Source organism: Hyaena hyaena, unplaced genomic scaffold (assembly GCF_003009895.1).
Source record: "Hyaena hyaena isolate Hyena2069 unplaced genomic scaffold, ASM300989v1 scaffold_2251, whole genome shotgun sequence".
In the NCBI taxonomy this organism is placed as follows: Eukaryota; Metazoa; Chordata; class Mammalia; order Carnivora; family Hyaenidae; genus Hyaena; species Hyaena hyaena.
This window is the reverse complement of record NW_024082785.1, coordinates 7155-21945: the sequence shown is the minus strand read 5'-3', so window position 1 is coordinate 21945 and position 14791 is coordinate 7155. Positions and strand designations below refer to the sequence as shown.

The 14791-nt window shown below is 39.8% G+C and overlaps 1 protein-coding gene across 2 annotated transcripts in view; it reads right to left on the bottom strand.

The window, feature by feature from the left end:
• LOC120227286 (xanthine dehydrogenase/oxidase-like) overlaps positions 1 to 14534 on the bottom strand; it is an 83854-nt gene extending 69320 nt beyond the window's left edge. The window contains exons 1-2 of one of the 2 annotated variants that reach the window (XM_039225426.1): positions 14345 to 14534; positions 13540 to 13625 (exon numbers count right to left, since the gene is read on the bottom strand). The gene's annotated coding sequence lies outside the window, so the exon portion shown is untranslated. The remainder of the gene's footprint in view (positions 1 to 13539; positions 13626 to 14344) is intronic. The other variant, XM_039225424.1, reaches the window with a different exon arrangement.
• Between the last annotated feature and the right edge of the window lie 257 nt (positions 14535 to 14791).

Below are 14791 nucleotides of genomic sequence, written 5' to 3'. Positions count from 1 at the left end.
AGATAAAAAGCTTCTGCACGGCAAAGGAAACAATCCATAAAACTAATAGGCAACTGACAGAATGAGAAAAGATAGTTGCAAATGACATATCAGATAAAGGGCTAGTATCCAAAATCTATAAGGAACTCATCAAACTCCACACCCGAAAAACAAATAATCCAGTGAAGACATGGGCAGAAGACATGAACAGACACTTCTCCAAAGAGGACCTCCAGATGGCCAACAGACACATGAAATGATGCTCAGTGTCCCTCATCATCAGGGAAATACAAATCAAACCCCACTGAGATACCACCTCACGCCGGTCAGAGTGACTAAAATGAACAAATCAGAAGACTCTAGATGCTGGCAGGATGTGGAGAAATGGGCACCCTCTTACACTCTTGTTAGGAATGTAAACTGCTGCAGCCCCTCTGGAAATCAGTGTGGAGGTTCCTCAAAAAATTAACAATAGAACTCCCCTATGACCCAGCAATAGCACTGCTAGGAATTTACCCAAGGGATACAGGAGTGCTGATGCATAGGAACACATGTACCCCAATGTTCATAGAAGCACTTTCAACAATAGCCAAAAATGGAAAGAGCCTAAGTGTCCATCAACGGACGAATGGATCAAGAAGATGTAGTTTATCTATACAATGGAATACTACATGGCAATGAGAAAGAATGAAATCTGGCCATGTGTAGCAACACAGATAGAACTTGACGGTGTTATGCTGAGCGAAATAAGTCAGGCAGAGGACAGATAGCCATATGTTTGCACATATAGGTGGATTAGGAGGAACTTAGTGGAGGACCATTGGGGAGGAGAATGGGAAAAATAGTTGGGGAGAGGGAGGAATGCAAACCATGAGAGACTCCTGAATGCCGAGAACAGAGGGCTGATGGGGGTGGGGGCGAGGGGAAGGAAGGTGATGGGCATGAAGGAGGGCACTTGTTGGGATGAGCACTGGGTGTTATATGGAAACCAACTTGACAGTAAACTATTTAAGAAAAAAATAAAAAACAAAAAACAAAAATAAAAAATAAACAAAAAATAAAATACATTTATATCACAATGCTTACATCATCCTCTCATCACATAGGCATTTTATCATCTCACGTCATTACAAGAAGAGCACATACAGTACAATAAGATGTTTTGAGAGAGAGAGAGGAAGTACATTCACCTAACTTTTTTCAAGTATATTATTGTAATTGTTCTATTTTGTTTTATTATTATTACTCTACAAAAATAACATTATAATCTCTTACTTGCCTAATTTGTAAATTAAGCTTTATCATAGGTATATATGTATAGGAAACACCCTAGCACAAATGGGGTCAGTAATTATTTACTAATTACAAATTAAAAATAACTTTACAACAGATAAACCTAATGGACACCACTGTAACCTCATGACCAAATCAAACATCAGTGATAATGGACAAACCAGCATCTCGTGTTTCCTGATGTGATGCACCAAGAAGGACACAGAATCATTTTGGTGGTGTTCTTGTCAGAAATGCTTCATCTGACTCTAACCATAAGGACACATCAGACAAACGCAAACTGAGAGACGCCCTTCAAAACAGCTGATCGTTACCCTTCAATAATGTCAAGATCATAAAAGACAAAGAAAGGTTATAGGAATCTAAGGAGGCATGACAACTACATGCAACCTGTGATCCTAGATTGGATCCTGGGTTGGGGGGAAATAACCATAATTGACATGATCGGGGACAACTGGCACAAATGAACATAGACTGTGGATTGAACCAATGTTACATTTCCTGATTTGAATCATTGTACTGTAATCATGTAAGAGAAGAGAAGGTCCTTGTTCTTAGGAAATTCACACGAAAATATCTAAGAGTACAAGCACGTGATATGAACAACATACTCTTGAGTGGTTCAGAAAAATAAGAACCTATGTGGGGAGAGGAGAAAGCAAAGAAAACAAATGTTAAAAGGAAAAGCTTATGGCAGTTGGGATTCGTTCTGTTTGGTTTCAGTTTTGGTTTTGATGTGCCTATTTTGTGCGTTCCCTGAGCACATGTTTAATCAGCCTGTTCCAGTAATCCATCCAGGCATTGGCCAACAGAGCCAGATGGGCCTTCTGCCCCCTCCATCCCAGAACATGGGGTAGCTTTGTCAGTGCCAGGATTAGGGTAAGGTAAATGGAGTCCTCGGCTTGGGCATGTTTAATAGGGCGGAAAAAAAAAACCCTCAGCAATCAACATAAAAACTATTGTAGTGCAGTATCTTTTTAAATCAAAATTAGGGGCACCTGGATGGCTCAGTAGATTAAGTATCCAACTTCAGCTCAGGTCATGATCTCATGGTTCATTTCATGACCTCACATATTGTGGGTTCAAACCCGACATCCGGCAGTCTGCTGTTGCCACAGAGCCAGCTTAGGATCTCCTTCTCTCTGCCCCTCTCCTACTCACACCTCTGTCTCTCTCTCTCTCTCAAAAATAAATAAACGTTTAAAAAATTAAATCAAAATTAATGCCAAATGATAAACAAAATATGAAAATTTTAAATAAAGACAGGATCCAATAGTTTCATGCTGAGGCATAGTTTTGATGGTTAGTTTTTTCCAGAAGTAGTTTTTGGAGAGATTATTGATGACTTTCCTTCCATCAAAGACAAGAAAGTAAAACAATAATAAAGTCTTTCAGGGGATATAAATAAAATATTTAAACGTAAAATAATGCGTTTTAATGTACTTGCTTATCAAATTTTCAATGTTCCTTCAACTTCTTAATGTTCTAGAAATAACACTTAAAGATAGGTAAAAACATGTGTATAGGGGTACACAGTTTTCTTTTGGCCCCTGGCACTAATATGGTTCTGTGCGGTGCTAGCTATGGTTAATAGGAAGAATACAAATCAGCTTTGGCCACCAGAATTCTGGGGGTGACAGAAATAGAGAGAAACAGCTCAGAAGATGTCGGAAGTCTTGGATATGCTTTTCCACACAGCCCTGTGTGGAACCAGAGGAGGAGAGGAAGACAGAGAAAAAAGCACAGAGTAACTGAATGGATAGGTAAGATATCAGCAGAGGTCAAGCATGTGCTTCTCAGGAGGCCACTGGTCCATGAGGAGAAGTGAGAACAAGAGCTGGCAAGGTGAGGTTTCACACTGATGGGACAATCACTTTCCCATGGTAGGACAGCAAGTAGAACAGACCCACATCACCTACTCTGAGTCTCCTTTCCTGCCTGATGTAGGTGGTGTGTTACCTTTCAAGCAAATCATTTTCCTCTTGAATGCCTGACTCTGTAGGTGGAAAATGATCAGGATGGTTTAGTCTCAGTAGCTCTTTTTCCCTACCCTTTCTCTGTCACTTTCCCTTCTTACAAATCCCCACCTCTCCCAGCTGCCTTCTCTCCTTTCATTGTAACTTTTGTCTGGCATCCATATCTATATCCTTCATTCTATCTATAGGGAAAATGACTATAGAGTGGGGTCCTGTGTATGCTGCCATTGTGTGGCCTTAATAAAAATGCTGGTAAGTTGGATGCTTACATTTAATTCTTTAATCAAGACTTTCCATACTCTAAGTCTGGAAAAGCATCTGCATAGAAATGGCAAGTGGAGACTGATGCGGAAATATAAAACCCTAGGCTTGAAATTAAAAAACAAAACAAAATAAAAGACTCTTATTTGCAAAACCTTCTCTGCAGAAAGGCAGATGGTTGAGTGTTTATTAGCTTAAGGCATTGACTACCACACACTGAACACATTAGTGTTTCTTTCCTTTATAAATATAATCCAAAATCCTCTGAGAATTTCCTTGATGTCATCAAGGGAAGAGGCCCTGGAAGGGGAGATCGGATCTCATGATACTCAGCACGATGGTGGGATTAGATTTTGCTTTCATAAAATTAGATACTTTCTAAATATGCTATTTGAAATGGGGGCTGATAGCATACATGCAAAAGAGGACATATTTCCCCAGTAAATATTAAAGATCTATAAGTGTTCACAGCATTTGTCCAAGGGAGTAATATATTGTAACTCTATAAATGAGTCAAAGTCGAAAGTCAACATCCAGTAATGATAAACGTTCTTAACAAATTAGGCATAAATCAAACATATCTCAACATAATAAAGGCCATATATGATAAGCCCATATTTAACATCGTACTCCATGGTTAAAGGTTGAAAACTTTTTCTCTAAGATCAGGAAGGTACCCACTCTCATCACTCCTATTCAACACAGTACTAAATGTATAGCTGGAGTATTTGTGAATGAAAAAGTAATAAAAAGAAGTAAATTGTCTCTATTTGTAGATGACATGATTTATTTTTTACATAGAAAATCCTAAAGACATCAAAAAGCCGTTAGATCTAATCAATGAATTCAGTAAAGTTGCAGAATACAAAATTAATGTATAAAAATAAGTAAAAACATAATTTCTGAAAAAGAAATCAGCTTCATTTATAAAAGCATCAAAAATAATAAAATACCCGGGAATAAATTTAAGAAGATGAAAGATTTATACTCTGAAAATTATAAGACATTGATTAAAGAAATCAAAGAAGGTACAAATAAATGGAAAGATGCTCCATGTTCATGGATTAAAAGGACCAACATTGTTAGGGACACCTGAGTGGCTCAGTTGGTTAAGCATCTGACTCTTAGTTTTGCTTCAGGTCATGATCTCATGGTTCATGGGTTTGAGCCCTGCTTCTGGCTCTGGGCTCACAGAATAGAGCCTACTTGGGATTCTCTGATCCCTCTCCCTGCCCCTCCCCTGCTTTCTCTATCTATCTCTATCTCTCTCAAAAATAAATTTTTAAAAATTTTAAACTTAAAAAAAGAACCAATATTGTTAAAATGCCAATATTACCAAAGCCATCTCTAGATTCAATGTAATCCCTATCAAGATTCCAACGACATTTCTACAGAAGTATAAAAAGACACTCCTACAATTTATATGAAATCATGAAAGAACCTGAGTCATCAGGTTAAAAATCCTAATTTCTTGATGAAATGAAAAATTCAGGAGGTATCACATTTCCTGATTTCAAGCTATACTACAAAGCTATAGTTAGCAAAACAGTATAGTGCTGGCATAAAAATAGACAAATAGGTCAATGGAAGAGAATTGAGAGCCCAGAAAGAAACCCAAGCCTATGTAGTCAACTAATATTCAACAAAGGAGCCAAGAATACTCAATGGAGAAAAAGTTTCTTCAAGGAATAGTTCTGGGGTAATTATATTATATAATTACATAATATTCACGTGTAAAAGAATGAAACTAGACTCTTCTCTTATATTACTCACAATAGTTAAGTCAAAATGGATTAAAGACTTAAATATAAGACCTGAAGCCATGAGAAACTCCTAGAAGAAAACATAGGAATAAAGCTCCTTGACAGGGATCTTGATAAGGATTTTTTGGATATGACAATGAAAGCACAAACAACAAAATCAAAAAGAAACAAGAGAGACTTATTGAACTAAAAACTTCTGCACAGCAAAAGAAACCACTGACAACATGAAAAGATAACCTATGGAATGGGAAAATATATTTGCAAATCATACATGTGACGAGGGGTTTAAACCCAAAATATGTAAAGAACTCTTCAACTCAGTAAGAAAAATAATAATAATAATCCAATTTTAAAATGGGCAAACTAAAGACAACTAAAGGCCAACAGGTACATGAAAAGATGCTCAACATCACTAGTCATCAGGGAAGTGCAAATTAAAACCACAATGAAATATCACCTCATGCCTGTTTGAATGGCCATCATCAAAAAGACAAGAGGTAACAAGGACTGGTGTAGATGTGGAGAAAGGGGAATCCTTGTGCACTTTTGCTGGGATTATAAATTGGCACAGCCATCATGGAAAACAGTTTAGAGGATGTTCAAAAAATTAAAAAGTAGAGCTACCATATGACCCAACAATTCTACATCTGGAAATACATCCAAAGAAGTGAAAACAGTAACTTCATTAACTTGAAAAGATATCTGAACACCCCCCACCATGTTCATAGCAACATTATTTGCAATAGCAAAGACATAGAAACAGTGTAAGTGTCCACTGATGGATGAATGAAGAAGTTGTGAGATAGATGATAAATAGATAGACAGATGATGATGATGATAGATAGATAGATGATAGATAGACAGACAGATAGATAGATAGATAGATAGATAGATAGATAGATAGAATATTATTCAGAAATAAAAAATGAGGAAATCCTTTCATTTGTCACAATGTGGATGAGGTAAGTGAAACAAGTCTGATAGAGAAAGGCAGGTACAGTATGATCTCTCATGTGTGGAATAAAAAGACAAAAGCAAAAACAAAAAAACAAACTTATGGGAAAAGAGATCAGACTTCTGCAGACCTGTGGTTTCCAGAGGTGGAGGGTGAGGGGAGGAGGAATTGGGGGAAGGTTGTTAAAAGGTACACACTTCCAGTCATAAGATGAACAAGCACTCGGGATGTGATGTACTGACATGATGACTACAGCTGACACTGCCATGCGATATATAGGAAAAGTTGTTAAGAGAATAAATCCTGAGAGTTCTCATCACAAGGAAAAACCTGTTTTCCTTTTTTTCCTTTCTCTTCTTTTTATTGTATCTATATGAGAAGATGGATGTTAGCTGAACCCACTGTGGTAATCATTTCACGATACAGCATTCACCTCTTATCTGCAGTTTTCACTCTTATCTTCCAAAGAGCACCTCACGGCTCAGCTCCATCAGCCCCTGTCTGTGAAACTTTTCCTGTGCCTTGCCTCTGCCGCTGTGTCACTGAGCTTAGTACACACCTACATCATTATATATGTAGTTCTATACCACAGTTGTCTGTGTGTCTAATTCTTCCACTGAGCTATCCCCTTGGACAAGAGAGACTATGACTTATTTATGTCCTCAGCACATAGCAGAGTAAATACTCAGGACAAAGTCTCCCCTTACCTGCACCTTTGCTGTCTGTGGTTTCAGTTACTCATGGTCTAGAGGCAGATGATCCTCCTCCTGACATACCATGAGAAGGTCAGTAGTAACCTAAATTGGTGTCACAATACTTGCGTCATTCATCTCCTTTCATCTCATCACATAGGCTTTTTATCATCTCACATCATCACAAGAAGAAGAGCGAGTACAGTACAATAAGCTGCTTAGATAGAGAAAGGGACCACATTCACCTAATTTTTCTTAGAGTATTACTATAATTGTTCTATTTGTTATTATTTTATTGTTATTACTCTACAATAATACTATGGTAATCTCTTACCTGTCTAATTTGTAAATTAAGCTCTATCATAGGCATATATGTATAGAAAACAACATAGCACATATGGGGTTCAGTACTATCCCCAATTTCAGGCATCCACTGGAAGTCTCGAACACATCCTCCATGGATTGGGGAACCACTATTCATGTAAATCAAACCATCATGCCATATACCTTAAATTTCTACAATGATGTATGTCAATTATTTTTCAATAAAAACTAGAAAGAAAAAAGAGTCAAAGTATTTTTCCAGGAGAATAAAATGGTGGAGATCTATATAAGAGTGAAAGTGGCTGTCCAGGGGAAAAAGACATTAAGGACTCAGTGTTAGCTGAAATTTTATCTTCAAAACCAACTGGGACTGGCCTGGGCAAATTGAAATGTAAGATCCTGCTACACACATACCACAGTGAAATGCGTCAGTTACTCTGACTCATTTACGACAAACCCATAGGATTGCCAGATTTGAAGTAGGCCAAGAGGAAGAAAATCCTCTGCAATTAGTCCAATTAGTGAAAGCTGCCCAGCCACTTGGGCATTATAACCCAGATCTCATGATGCTCACAGGCTCTGTAGCAGATAAGGATACTATATGGACTCTCTGGGAAGCCCCAGGAGCAATACAGACCCCTCAGGTTTGGGAGCAAGGCCATGCCCTCCTCTTTGATTGTCTCCTACCCTCTGAGAAACAGCTTCTGACTTATCATTGAGCCCTGACTGAGACTGAATGCCTGACCATGGAGCCCAAGGGACACTTTAATCACCATTGCTCCTTATGAGCTGGGTATTATCTGAATCCCAGTTTATAGCACTGGACATGCACAGCAGCATGCCAAATTGAATAGAAAATGTTCTGAAACATAAATAAGTTTTATGAGCAGGTGGCTCAGTCTCCCATGGCACCCACTCCAGCTATATTGCTGCTGCAATTGGAATCACATCCATTAAGTTTGCAAAAATGCAGTCATTCTCCAAAACCCTGCTGCCTTCCAGCCAGGTCAACAGACAAGTGAGGATGTAGAAGGAATCACTGTCCCTGCGTCTTTCAAGTCTTTGGGGATAGTGCTAACTACTGCAGTTCACCCAGGTATTGGTAGGGAGAGGAAGTCCCAGTGGCTTCTGCTTGGATCTTCCTACGTTAATAGCCCTCAGGCTATAAGTCAGGGAGCCAACGTGGTGGTGTTGCCAGTTCCAGATGGTCTATTCCAATCATGCATTCAGGAACTTGGGAAACAACCCGTGGGAAATCCAGACTTAGTAGGCCTGCTGTAAGATGGATTTAGACCCATACTCCATTTATCACCCAGCTTCCATAAGCCCCAACTCTCATAGACCATGGGTGCATTTCAGGTCTCCAGGAATTAACATGAATTTTGATTTGCTGACTACAATTCCTAAAGACATTGTTATTTCTCTTTCCTCAATTCACCATCATCTTGATACATGGATGCAGATCCTTGTGGAGGAGTGTTTACACTATGTGACTGTGGTAGTGTCACAGCTCCTTCTTCAGAAAGACTCAGTCTCTCCTTCATTCAAGAGGCTCCAAGTCAATGAATTGGCTTGAGAGGGTTCAGGTGAGAGGACACAGTGCTACTGGGACTACACAAGCTCAAGGCCTACTGTCCAGATATCAGATGTGTCTCACTATCTTTACCACTTCAGTTGGATGCCCATTTACCAGTCCCCAAAACACTGATCAAATAGCCACAATGAGTCACCACATTCAGATTGCTGTCCTATTCCTCCTGACCATTTCAGGAGCTGGGCCCATGTTGTCTTAAGCACTTAAGCACTGCTGCTTGGTCTCAGCCACTCAGAGGTGCTTTGTAATGGTGGCCTCTATTACCTTGACCCCCAGCTAGCAAGAGACAGACTGCGCAGAGTGCATTACATTTGGTGTTTCACTCATCAGTGCATTTTTTTCAATGTGTTGGGTCCTCTTAGGGACATAGTGGAATGGGAGAGAATCACACCCAAAAAAATGTATCCCAACCCTTGTCTCCATAAGTCTTTGGATTCCTTCTTTTCCACTACAACCATGGCATCTCAGCTTCATTGAATTGGGCCACTGCTGAGTTCAACTTCAGTCAACTAAACAAGCGAACTGAAAGTAACCATGCCAGCTGCTCAAGATCCCATAGAGCTTTCAAAATCTCTGGCTGTTGCACCTATATCAGTGAATGCAGTTTGATGTGCCATTATCATTCTGAAAGTAATGTGCCATTATCAGCCTTGGTAGCAAATACTGTATTGGTCAGGATTTACTCAGAAAAGCGGAGGTCACCTTAGGTACTTTCAGCACAAGGGGATTTAATACAGGAGATACTATTTAAAAGTATTAAAAGGACTAGATTCTTGGAGTGGTGAGAGGGAAGAGAGGGACTGTTACCCAGAGATCAGGCACTGCAAGAAGTCACTACCATCTGTATTAGTCGGTCTAGGCTGCCACAACGAAGTCAGACAATGGACTGTCACCATCAAGGAAGTGTTCATGGCAGCTGGGACTGGGATGATAGCTATGGATGTGGTTAGAAGAGAGATTTGTTCGCTAAATTGGATGCAGGTTGTAAGAGAAAGCTGTGGATGGCTCCAAGATGGTCTTGTGGTGATTCTTAATACAAAGGCCAGAGTGACCCTAGATCCATGAACGTCTCCTCTCCTCTCTCCATGCTCACTCCCATAGTGATCTTACCCAATTTCATGGACTTAAACTCTATACAATTCTGGGGTGCCCGGGTGGCTCAGTTGGTTGAGCATCGACTTGTGACTTCAGCTCAGGTCATGACCACAGGGTTGTGGGATCAAGCCTCATATCAAGCTCTTTACCAAGTGTGGAGCCTGCTTAAGACTCTCTCTGCCTTTCTCTGCACCTCCCCTGCTTGTGCTCTGTCTCTCTAAAATAAATGAAAAAAAATTTAAATGCTATATATTTCTATGTAGACTACCAGCCCTAATATCTTACTCCTATATAGTATCTTCAGACTTGTACAACCGTCTTTCTAAAATTATCCCTTAAATGACTAACAGATACATAAAAGTTATTATATACCACACTGGAGTTAATTCTCTTTTTAGCTTTTCAAAAATGCTTCTGATATTTGTACTGATGTTTTCCCATCATAGTTTCACTCAATTTCTCAGACTAAATAAACAACTTGACATTGTCCTTGACTTTGCATCTTTGCCTCACACCTTATATCAACCCATTAGCCAGATATAAGCTCTATTTTTAAAAAAGATGATATAAATCCAACCACTCCTCACTCTCTCCACCCTAACACTCTGGTTCTTGCCACCACCCTACCTTACTTGGACCCCCGCCCTACCCACTGGCTGGTTGGCTTAGTTCTATATGTAAGCCCTTATTGTCTGTTGTCCACAAAGCAGGCAGTCTTTCTCTTAACACATAAGCCAGATCATGTCTGGCACCTGTCCACTTCCTGCTCCTCATGGATAAAACTTACTGCCTTCTCTGTCACTCACTAAATCACCAGGCTAAATCCACCACCAGGCTAAATCAAGGAACCATGAAACACTCCAAATGATCAAGACATAAGCCTAGGCCTTTAGGAACTTTGCCAGACCTCTCTGGAACTTGTATTTGATTCTCTGCCTTTTAAAATGATAACATCTCAGTCTGTCATCCTCAGCCCAAATTCCTCAAGCCCTACACATCGCTTGCACCAATTTCCTATCAAATCCCTGCAGTGATTGGGTCATAATCCTTCAAACGTGTTTATTCTCACTTTTTCTTATTCTCCAGGTAGTGATGGAAAGAACATGGGTTTGGGAGTTAGCCCACCAGTCTCTCTAAGTCTCAAATCATGTGACACAATACCTACTTATCAGGGGTTTGTGACATTAAATGGGATAAAATATACAAAATGCCTGTTATAGTCAGTTCTCAATAAATGTTTCCTTTCCCTCTCCCTTACCCCAATATGTAGTTACTTTCCCTTTCTGCTTTTTCTGCTTCTCTTATCCCAGTTTCTTCTTGCATAAAGAGTCAACTTTGTCCTTACTCAGCCAAAGGAGATCCTTCCAAAATAAAATGGAAACTGAAGCAAATGGCCAAATTGTTTTGACGCTCTCAAACCCTATTTTTAATAATGTGCCGGAAGACTTTGAGGTTAAAGCAGTGAGTTGTACCATATGGGAGTAACTTAATTATTTGGCTTCAATTGACTTGAAGAGACCAGGTTTTACTCCTCTCCGTGTCCAGAATGAATTACTGTAAGACTGACCAGTTTCTTCTATTGCCAGAAGTAATAAAATCTCAGAAACATGGTGGCTCAGAGAGGGGAATTCAATGTGGAATTGAATTCATTCGATAGGATACTTAAATTTCATGGCTTGCAGAGAAGCCCTATTGTGTTGAAATATGAATGTATTTGGCTCACACCATGTTTTTATTTATATAATATAGCTTAGTATAGTGAAAAAGAAAAGAATATTATACACAGACCTTTTAAAACAACCTAGTTTTAAAATGTGCCCCCCTATTTTATGAAATAAAAGTGGGAAGCAGTACATAAACTTTGTAAGGAAATGAAAATCCCTGAAAAAATTAGATTCCTAGGGATCTTTATATGTGGAAAAATATGGTTGTAAATCCAACCAGCAAACTGCTGGCAGACAAGGTAATTTGTGGCCTAGCTTTAGCAGAACAGAACCCTGATTACACCTGCAAAATGTTATCAAGGAACTGAAACGGATTGAACAAACCATCTATCATTTCAGAGCAGTTTTCCTTGTTTATAATCGTCCCTATATGTTATTCATCTCTGATTTCATAATATAGTACATTTTTGTGTAGAGGTTTCAAAAACATCGTTTTCTGTTTCATTTATAAAGAAGCAGGTTTTCAGGCTCACGTGTATGCTCTTGGGACCCTGGTGACGTGGAGCTAAGGTGACCAAACCCTGTTTTTGCAAAGCCTGGTTCCATCCCTTACCTGGAGGCAACTCAGGAAGAAGCTGAGTCTGCATGAAAGGTGGGTGATTGCCCAGCTTCCCCAGGGGCCTTGACTCCACCCGACTGGAATAATTCTGTGGTGTAGAAAAGTGACACCTATCTCCTAACAAAACTGATGACCTGGAGAGATTTAAGCAGAAAGAATCCATCCAACTGAAATAAATGTGTCTGGCCAAGAGAGCAAGAATCACTGAGCAAACTTAAGTGACTTTGATCATTGAGCTCAGGTCAGTCTTTCCATAGTCCTTGGACCAAAGAGGCTCTAAGTTCCCTTCATAAACGCTGTATACCCAAAAGCAAATCAGGCAGCTTATTTGCCATGTTTATGATAAACAACAGCAAGGGCAAAAAGGAGCTATCACTGATACTAAAAGGAGCCGGTCTTCATTCATAGGAAATTTGATGTCACTTTCCTTTATTTAGAGGTTGGGGTAGAGCAAGGTAAAGCCTGCATTTCCTATACTATTGCAATAGTGTCTATATTTTTGGAAAGGCAATGAATAATTCTGCAACATTTTTTTTAATAAAGAAGCACCAGGATGTTTGTAGACAAATCTATAACACACTTTACTACAAGGTCTGTGCAGGTAATAAAAAAATAAAATAAAATGTAAAAGCAAAACATTCTAGGGGCCTTCTTAGAGGTCAGTAGGTAGCAGTGGGGACCATTGTAAACTTCACAGCCAAATAGATAGTACATGCTTAGAATAAGTGGAGTAGCTGCCACTCAGCTCCCACTTTGTGTTGTTACATAAAAATTCAGGTTTCAAAAGTAGATGATCTGGGTTTTTAAAAAAATTCTTTCATTTATTGTAGACACAACTTAGTTTAAACAAGTAAAATATTCCTGGGGCTCCATAGTTTGCAAACTCCAATTAAGTCAATCATTCTGACATTGCTAAGACCTCTGATGTTGGGGAGCAGGTGAGGTCCAAGAAGAGTCACTGATAAGGTGACCACAGGAAGACAACGTATGAAAAGGGGAACATGAGTTCAGCTTGGAACCACCAATTTGGGCAAAGGGCAATCAGGGGCACAAGGGCATTCACCTGAGGAGTGAATCCATACCTACGAGGCAAACTGAAGGGAAGAGTGGAGACTGAGAATTAGCAGATCAAGAAGTAGGAGGAAAACCAAAAGGGAGAAATCACAACCACCTAGAGAAAAGAGGAGGCTACAGAGGGAGGGGTCAGGTGGACTGGAGTGCTACACCAAAGCAAATCTTTTACTTGGTATCTTAGTCCATTTGGGCTGCTGTAACAAAACTACCATAGTCTGGTGGTTTTAAACAACAGAAATGTATTTCTTACAGTTATGAAGACTGGGAAGTCCTAAGATTAAGGTCAGTCAATTCAGTTCCTGGTAAGGACCCTCTTCCTGGTTATGTCTTCATGTGCTAGAGGGAGAGGGAGAGAGGAAGTAAGTTCTCTCAGGTCTCTTCTTTTCCCATCATAAGGGTTCCACCTTCATGACCTGATCACCTCACAAAAGACCCACCTCTTAAAATCATCACAGTGGACATTAAGGCTTCAACACATGAATTGGGAGGGATGGGACACAAACATGCAGCCCATAATACTTGGTAAGGACAAGAAAGTGTCCGCTGAATTTGGCCATTAGTAGGTCCTCAGTGGTGACCTTAGTGAGCATGGTGGACAGACTGATAGATCAACCCCACTGACCCAACCCTGTATGGTCCCTCTCACATCATGCCAGGGGTGGTTTGTGTGACAGATAGCATGTGATGGAAGAGATGGTATGTCACTTCTAAGTTTGGGTTATAAAGGACTGGGGCACCTTCTTAAGTGTGTGTCTCTCATGGGGCACCTGGGTGGCTCAGTCAGTTAAGCGGCCAACTTCAGCTCAGGTCATGATCTCAGGTTCATGGGTTCAAGCCCCGTGTCAGGCTCTGTGCTGACAGCTAGTTCAGAGCCTGGAGCCTGCCTCAGATTCTTTATCTCCCTCTCTTTCTGACTCTCCCCTGCTCACACTATCTCTCTCTCTCAGAAATAAATAAAAAACGTTTAAAAAAATTTTAAGTGCATGTCTCTCTGGTCTCTTGGTCTTTGAGAAGCAAACTTCCATGTTGTGAGAACCCCCATGGAGAAGGCTCACATGGTGAGAACTAAAGCCTCTGAACAATAGCCAGTAAGAACCAAGGGTTGCCAACAACCATGGGAAGGAATGTGGATGTCTTCTCCAGTCTCAGTTGACCCCTGATTGATTGTAGCTCTTCTGGAAGCTTTTGCAAGCTTGAGAAATCCTGAGCCAGCACCGCCCAGGTAAGCCACTTTCAAAATCCTGGTTCCTGTAAGAAAGCAAATATTTGTTGTTATAAACTGGTACATATTGAAGTTATTTGTTACACAGCAATAGATAATTAACACTATGAGAGCCATTTCAGTGGAGGGATAGAATCCAAGACGCAGTAGGCTAAATAGTGATTTGGACAAGAGGAAATAGAAAGGGCATGTAGATGAACTCTGTCAAGAACTTGATTATAAAGAATGGATGGTGATTGATAAAAATAGCAAGGATTTAGCATCAAGAAAGAGTTTGATG